An 8,084-nucleotide genomic window follows, 5' to 3' on the forward strand; every position below is an offset into this window, starting at 1 on the left:
TGACTCTTTCACTGCCCTGACCCTACTTCATCCTGAGTCTCTAGTTTGAAATTGTCCTTTTTTTCCTTAATTCACCAGGTATATAGAGGTTTTAGAACCTAGAATCATCTTATGACACTGCCTAATATAATAAAATGAAGAAAATGTAAATTATATGTAAGTTACCGCAGTCAGAAGGCAATGAGTCCTAAGTAGAAACCCGATAGTCTAGGAAGTTACCCCAAAAAGCAAACTTCTGAGATCTTGTCACAACACATAGCTTCAGTGATGGAAACAAATAATATATTGAGATATATTGAGGAAGCTCCACATTACAAATCAAAGGAACTAAAACAGGCATTTTCTAGAAGTGCTTACTATATTTTAAGGAAGATTTAAATGTACTTCAAAAGGGCAGCGTGGAGAAAATGGAATGATACTGATACCACAAGTAAATTATAAAGAAAATCGTGGGCTGTTTTGCTGCTAAAAAATGAAACTAAAACAGATGTTGCCATCTACCTGATAGTGAATATGTTTCTTGATGTTGATCTTGACCATCAAAATGACACCTATGCAGAAGGAAATCTAATAGGAATGAGTGGAGATCTGAAAAGGTATACTTTTAAAATTCCTTCTTGACAAAGTATTGCTTAGGCTGTGCCCCTGAAAATTACTGAATCCAGAATTTCGGCCCATTTTCAGTGAAAGCAAGGCAAGTGTGTACCAGGAGTGTATGTGTGTCTATGTTTGTGTGTATACGCCCTTGTATATATGAGAAAGCAAAAATTCTAGCTTGGAAAACTAAGTAGTATAAAGTTTCCTTCAGTATACTTTTTCAATATGTTAGCTGAAAATGCAATCACTTGACTTAATTTACATTTGTTCATCTTTAAGCTTTGTGTTCAGTTCACTGTAGGGCCTTAATACTGAAGACTAGTCTCAAAAGGCAGGAAAAGTTCTAAAAAACTAGCATCAGTGTTACTCATGGATCTGTCTGCATCATTTTTGAAAATTGTTCACGTGAAGGATGGGCTTGGCTTTGAAGCAAATATTGTGTGACTCATGATTTATTTTGCATACTTGGCATAGTTCGGGAGCAATGCTAATGTTTATGGATAATCGCACTAACTTCAAAATTACGGTCTCCATTTGTAATTCAGTGGGAGCTTTTTTAGAAAGCAGATGTACTTTTACTTGTTCAGCGGTGAGGTTAGTGGCAAAGTCTAGAAACCTTAGTAAAAGACAGCTGTCAACTCTATACAGGATTTTTATGCCTGTGTTGTGTATATGAAAGTGGAAATACAAGGGGTGGAAGGGGGAGTCAATTTCAAACCTCTGTTTGGTAATATACTCTTGATTCAATAACAGCTTTTCAGCTGACTTCATAAGGGAAATGTCTTTAAGAACGGTTTCATCGTGAGCCTCATGGTGTCATCTTTAGCCCCTCTGGTCAGTTCATGTATTGGGCCATTGATCCTTTAATATTACCCAGTTGAAACAAAGAATAAAACATGACAACTAAATGATAAATGAGATGGGAAACAACATTCTAGGATGCTTACAGGAAAGGCATCCTTGAAGGAAACCCTTGATGAAGAAGAGAAAGTTTAAAACCTGGGAAAGCTAACTTGTTCTCATTCTATGTGTGTGTGTGTGTGTGTGTGTGTGTGTGTGTGTGTGTGTATATGTATATACATATACTGTATATATATACTCACATTTAAAATATATTTTTATTATACATATATATTCTTTAATGATTTAATACTACTGACTTTTGTATAAAATGCAAATAGCAACACTTACTCCTATATTCTTTCCAGAAATGCTGAGGTAAGTTTGAAAATGTATATAAATCTACTGAATGTTAGAAATGTCATAATTTACTACTGCAGTTATCTCTTTCCTTTGGTTGTAAAAGCCTTAATTGTATTACCAGATGTAAAAGCAAAACCAAAAACTCCAGTTTGCCTTCCTTTATTTTTTTCTAGCTTACTGAATGGGATTCTAAAATTGAATTTCAATGATTTGCAAAAGTCTTCTCTCAAATTAAGGTAGAAGTGATTGAAGGCATTTTTAGCTACACCTGCTCAGCCACTAATTTAATGAGAGAATGACTTAGAAATTACAATATTGATATAACAATATTGTTGGTAAGAACTAAGTGATGTCTCCGTACAGGTAGCATCTATAATGCTCTGATTGCTCCAGCTTTCTTCATACCTAGCTTCTGTTTCAAATAAAGAGTATATCCAACTGCTTACTGAGTGCCCAGTATGTTTGGGTGTGGGTGTTTAGTCATGTATTGAGAAATGGTATGGTTAAGGACTAGAAAAAGTATTCTCCTATATGTATTCAGCATTAAGACAGAGAGTACCTATCTGCTATTATCTGCTTGACTCATGTCACCAACGTCCCTGCGAAGCTGTAGGCCTGCATCCTGAGCACAGATGAGCAGCAGAGCCCCCAGCCAGCCTCCAGCGCCTCGAGCAGGCCCACTATTGGGCCAGAACTTGTCCCAGGAGCCACTGCAGCGAGGGCTGCTGCTGACCAGCCGAGGACGGCACTGTGCTGTTATGCACTGCCTCCAGTGTGGTGCTGTAGCTGCTCTACAAGCTGAGCGCAGCAGGTCTCTTCCACATGGACTGCAAGTACTCATAGCCTAGCCCAGGCAGCCAAGCAAGACTTGCCGACCACCCTCCTGCAAGGTGGGCTGCTTTGACTTCTACAGGGATGATCTCTGGCTTGGCGTCCAGAAGGTGGCGCTCTGCAAATACACAGCTCAGACAGTAGTGGCCGGCACCACAGGTTAGGTGCTAAGCCACGGGCCTTGCATCAACGTGGCATGCATGAATCTTCTCCAGGACCGTGAGGGCGTCACGTGAAAGATCCCTGAGTGGCTGAACCTGCGCACAGGGTCCTTACCCTGGTCCACCCATTTCCAGCCTCACGTGCTAGTTCAGCCCCTACCACCAGCTGCAGTCATTACCATCACACTCCACACTGAGTGGAGCCTTATGACCTTTGGCACCAGTCATGGCTTTGGCCTCTTCCAATACCAGCACAAGAGCCTGGTGCTGCCCAAGAGCATCCTTCACCCCAACGTCTCCCTGTCTGTGGAGGAGCCACTCTCCAGAATGAAGTCACTTGAGCAGTCTCTGCACCAGTCTTTCCCGCACACCTGCAAGAGCCCAGTCCTGGGCAAGAAGCAGGCTGCTAATGCCAACAGGAAGTTGCAGGATGCCAAAGCTCAGCTAGTGGAGCAGGCCTGCCCCTGGAACATGGAGATATCGCCTGTGCAGCTCCGCATCAACCCCGCTTGACCGACAACTCCCTCTCGGGCGTCTTGACTTGTCCCTTCAAGAAGTGGCCCACCAGGGATCCACTAAGTAGCGCCAACTCGGGCTCCTATGTTTGCCCTCACTGTGGAGGCGAGGGAGCAAAAAGCAGCCAGAGTGGTACGAGGAGTAGGCTGTGCTGGGCTAGGTGTAGCAGACGCACCGGGGGCCCATGGTCTCTCTCGCCATATTGCACATGCTCGACCACCTGCTGCCAGAGCCCTACAAGTTCTCGCGCGACTGGGCACAGGTGCTGGACAAGCAGGGAAACCACGCTGTGCTCTGTGAGTCTGAGTAGCAGTTCAAGGTGTTAACATCACTCAAGGTGAGCAACAAGACCAAGTTCAAGCTAACAGCCCAGGAGGGCTGTCCTGTGCATAAGGTGGCACTTGCTACGTTTGCCAGAATGGCCTGTGAATATTGTCCATATCTTCCGTGGGCCTGGCCTGAGACCCCAGTGTATTACTTCTGTATCCTGAAGACATCAGCGGCATCATCTCCTGGCTCTTCACACACCATGGCCAGGTTTTTCCCTTAATTTCTTGATCAGAGTTTGAATGCTTTTCCCTAAGTCTCTGGCTACAAAGCCACTTCACTCTCTAGACATTAGCTAGGCCCAGTGATGCCACCCATGCCAGCTACAGGCTCCCAGAGTCGCCCAAGCTGAGGCAGGTTTAATGGGACCCTGGGCATCGTCTTGGCCCGGTAAAGCCTGATCCTGTCTGCAGCAAGGGAGCTGACCCCCCAGAGCTGCCCAAGGCCATGCTCTCACCCATGTCCATTGACTCAGATGCCAGCACTTACACCATGCTAGACACGACAGGAGACATCACGGTGGAAAACGTAAAGGACTACTTCCTTGGCTTTTCAGGAGAATCTGAGGGACCTGGCAAAAGATGAGACTGGATCCTGCGCCATCCTGACAAGGTGAGGAAGGACAGAACTATAGACCACCACCTTCCCTGTTTGGAACTGGGATCCAGGACCCCTGACTCCTGCCTGACCCTTCAGATAGACCCACACTTGCTAACCTGCAGGCTTCAGCTGGACCTGCCAATCGGGCCTCAGGGTGTGTGCCCCAGACTCAGCCCAGAGCCTACGGGGCAGATCATACTGGCTACTTCTACAGGCACTGGGCTACCCTGGAGGCCAGGTGCCACAGGGAGAGGATAACGGGGGCTAGCCACCGCCCGTGCCACTCCAAACACCATCCTTTCCCTCTCCCTTTGCAAAGAGTATTTTTCTAATACCTGTGCTGGGTTGGACGGTCATTTCTAAAACTATTTTGGTACTTGTTCCCGGGCCAGCATACCCCTCCCTCCAGCCTGAGCATGAGTGCACATATGTGTGTCTTGATGTAGCTGGGAGCACCACAGGGCACCCAGGTTTAGAGCCCGGTCAGATGTATCTGTGTGTATGCTTGGTGGTAGTGGCGGCGTTGCAGGGACGGAGGGGGGCCATGGCCAGATGGGTTTTCCTATAGATTTTATCTTGGTTTTTATTTTCCCTGTCATTTTGTTAAAATCTGTGGTTTTAATCTTAAAAATACTGATTTTTAATATTAAAATGAAAGCATTTAATATCTCTTAAAGGGACAAAAGAGAAAGTACCAATAGAATGAGCCGGAAACAAACATTTTAATTATAATTCTATTTTACACGATTCTCTATGTCTAGCCTTGTTACCTAGAATGTTGACGAAGCAATGGGAAAGAAATCAGATACTTGTTTTTTGATAAAACATTATGGCGCTTATACCTGAATTTCCTAAGTGATAAGGTTACCCATGTGCCTTTGGGAAAAGGCTGAGAAACTTTTCTGAGCCTCAGACAGAACTATAAGTTCTGAACTTTTTTAATGGCTATGCCTTCCAAAGTAGAACAAAGGGAAAGAGTTATTGAGGTAACTAAAACAAAGCAAGAAATACTGCAGAAAAAGAGAAAAATATTTTTCCCCAGGTCTGAATCTAGCATCTCAGAACACATGAAGGAGATGAATGAACTGAAAAGGTATTTGCAGCCGAAGAGATAGATGCTGAGCTATTATTTCTTGTGATGCTATGAGATATTTATAACAACAACAAAAAAAAACTCTTGAAAATAAAATCAGCATCCAGTTTCTCAGCAATGAACAACCTTCAGATTCCACTTGCAATATTATGTCTTAAACACTAGTACATGTTTAAATATTTTAATAATGATTTAAATAAAAATCTGTGCTTTATCAGCTGTGTCTACATTCAAATGCTGTTTCCAGAATATTTCCTTTAATAAGCTTCTTTCCCCTTATCTGCAATAAGCAAAGTCAACTTAGAGCAAAATATGTCCTTTTAGAACTTCTTCCCTATCATAAAACTGTAATCAAATTATAACTTATAAAAACCTTTAAGGATGGTACTTAATTTTTAAAAAGAAAATATTAAAAATTGGTTTTTCAGTAGTTAAATTTTTATAATCCAAAGAGTATCATGGACTTCACTTTGAAAACATGACCTTACCTTTCTCATTAAAAAAAAAAAATAGTTGTATACATATGGCGCTTGACATTTCAGAAGAATTACTGAAATATTTGTTATTTCACATTTTCTCCTGAATGGCTTTCATGGTCCCATGGTCTGAAGACAATTGCTACCATGTTTTCTTTCAGTCATTAGGGGTATGTCAGTTTATTCTACTGGCTTTCAATGTTTCTACTTACTCTTGGTCTACAAAGTGAAAGAGATGAATTATACTCCTCTGGTGCAGTTAGTGGTATCATATTGGCCTGAAATGGTTAATGTATCTTACAAAGCTCTTTGAATCAAGAGACTCTTTGCATGTGAAGTAAAACAAAACCCATCTAGTTGTAATCATGCAAAATTTTTCCAAAATCAAATCTGAGATGTATTCTTTGTCAGGTAAGACTTAGTCTTCTATGCTATATCAAAGCAAGTTGTCAATGAGTGAAAAGTAAATTATACATGTGTTAAGTTTTTTTCTTGGTTTGCTTTTGTGTGTATGCATGTGTGCTTCTTTGTTTCAGTTTGTTTGTTTTCTGTTGTTGTAATATGATGCAAAACAGTTGATTTGATAGATTAGTTTTTTTGTCATGGTAGTGACTTAATTAGACAGGTTGTTTTATTTACAGATGTTAGCACGCTATTTTGTAGATACAATCTAAATGGAGACTTTATACATTAAAAGATATAAATTTAGGAGTAACACTGTACAAAACTGAGTAGAAATTGAGGGGTTCATAAATAATCTATAATACCTTCTGATTCCAAATCCACTTCTAATTCTTTTTTTTTTCAGATTTGATGACATAGTCTTTTAAAAAATAAAGTAAAAAAGTAATGTTATATAAGAACATTATATTACATTTCAAATCTTAAAAATCAGCATTGAATTCACTATGGTGATTTTATTTTTCACAGGTAGCCACAATACCTCCCTTTGACACGCTCTTCTTAAATGTGACTTTGACACTACTCCCATCAAAAGATGAGGTCTACGTGTCCTCCCTTAAAAATGAGCTAGCTTTGTGACTGTTTGGACTCAGAGGGTATGGCAGATGAAAGGTATTAACTTTTTTAGCTAGGTCATTAAAGGCCATGACACTTCTGCTTTGTTAATTAAAATACTTGTTCTTGAAAGCTTGCACAAAGCCCTGACTGCACAGAGGCCACCATGCTGTGAGGAAGCCTCGACCCACCTAAAAGTAGAAACCATATGGAGGCTGTGGGACTGCAAGTAGAGAGAGAGGCCTAGACAGCCCCTAGCTGCTTGGGACTCCCATTTTTCTAGCCCTAGCCACCATCGGACTGTAACTCCGGACCCTGAGCCACAGCCACCCAGCTGAACCGCTTCCAAATCTGAAACCATAGACACCATGAGAATAATTGTTTTAAACCACAAAGTTTGAGGAAATTAATTTATAGATAGTTCATTTATTAAATATTTATTAAGTATCCACTCTGCTCTGGGCAATAATCCTGAGTGCTGAATCCTACAAAGATTCCCCTCCCTGCCCCCTGCCCCCCACCCTTCCCCCCACAGAAGGATTTTAATACTAATCCCTTTATGCTCTGTACTTCCATGGCCCTTTAGACTGGTAAAATAGCAGTTATTTCTTTTGTCTATATTGTATACGTTGTATACATGTTTGATTATAAACTTTTACATTCAGGACCTGAGTCTCAGTTAATTTTGTTTTCCTCGGTAGTGTCTGCAGTGCATATAAACATTTGGTGATTGATATATAACACCTATCTGGAAAAGGAAATTCAGTGCAAGGAAATGACACCATTATCCCCTATGGTACAAATTAAAAACCAATAGAGGTTTTAATACGTGACTTCTTTAAAGAAGCTAAAGTTTTCAATTGGAGGAAAAGAAGTACTTTTTAAAATATTTAAATATGTGACCATTGGTATTGTGACTTGTGAAAGCAGTCAAAAAAGAATTTTTCAAATATCCTCGTCGTTAGAAAACAAGCCTTAGGTTATTAAAATAACTATCTCTTAAACAAGTTTGGTTTTATTTGTCAAATGGTCTGTTTCCATAGCTACATATAATTTTGTTCTAATTGTAGCCTAAAACTGAAGCGGGCCCTGGCTGGATATGATAAAAAGTAGTGTCCAGCCCTTTTAGTTACAATCTTCCTTCCTACCACTAGTCTATGCTGTTGCTCTAAGTACCAGAAATGCTCATTCAGTGTTCATAGGCATGTCGAAAGGATCACTTCTAAGATTTTTAGCTCAGATGGAAAAAAAGTCAAATGCCTG

At 40.9% G+C, this 8,084-nt stretch overlaps 1 pseudogene; it reads left to right on the top strand.

Moving 5' to 3' along the window:
* The first annotated feature begins 513 nt into the window (after positions 1 to 513).
* On the top strand, positions 514 to 4,251 carry LOC109379329 (lethal(2) giant larvae protein homolog 1 pseudogene; annotated as a pseudogene).
* Positions 4,252 to 8,084: the final 3,833 nt, after the last annotated feature.

This window comes from Hipposideros armiger, unplaced genomic scaffold (assembly GCF_001890085.2).
Source record: "Hipposideros armiger isolate ML-2016 unplaced genomic scaffold, ASM189008v1 scaffold_2, whole genome shotgun sequence".
Taxonomy (NCBI): domain Eukaryota; kingdom Metazoa; phylum Chordata; class Mammalia; order Chiroptera; family Hipposideridae; genus Hipposideros; species Hipposideros armiger.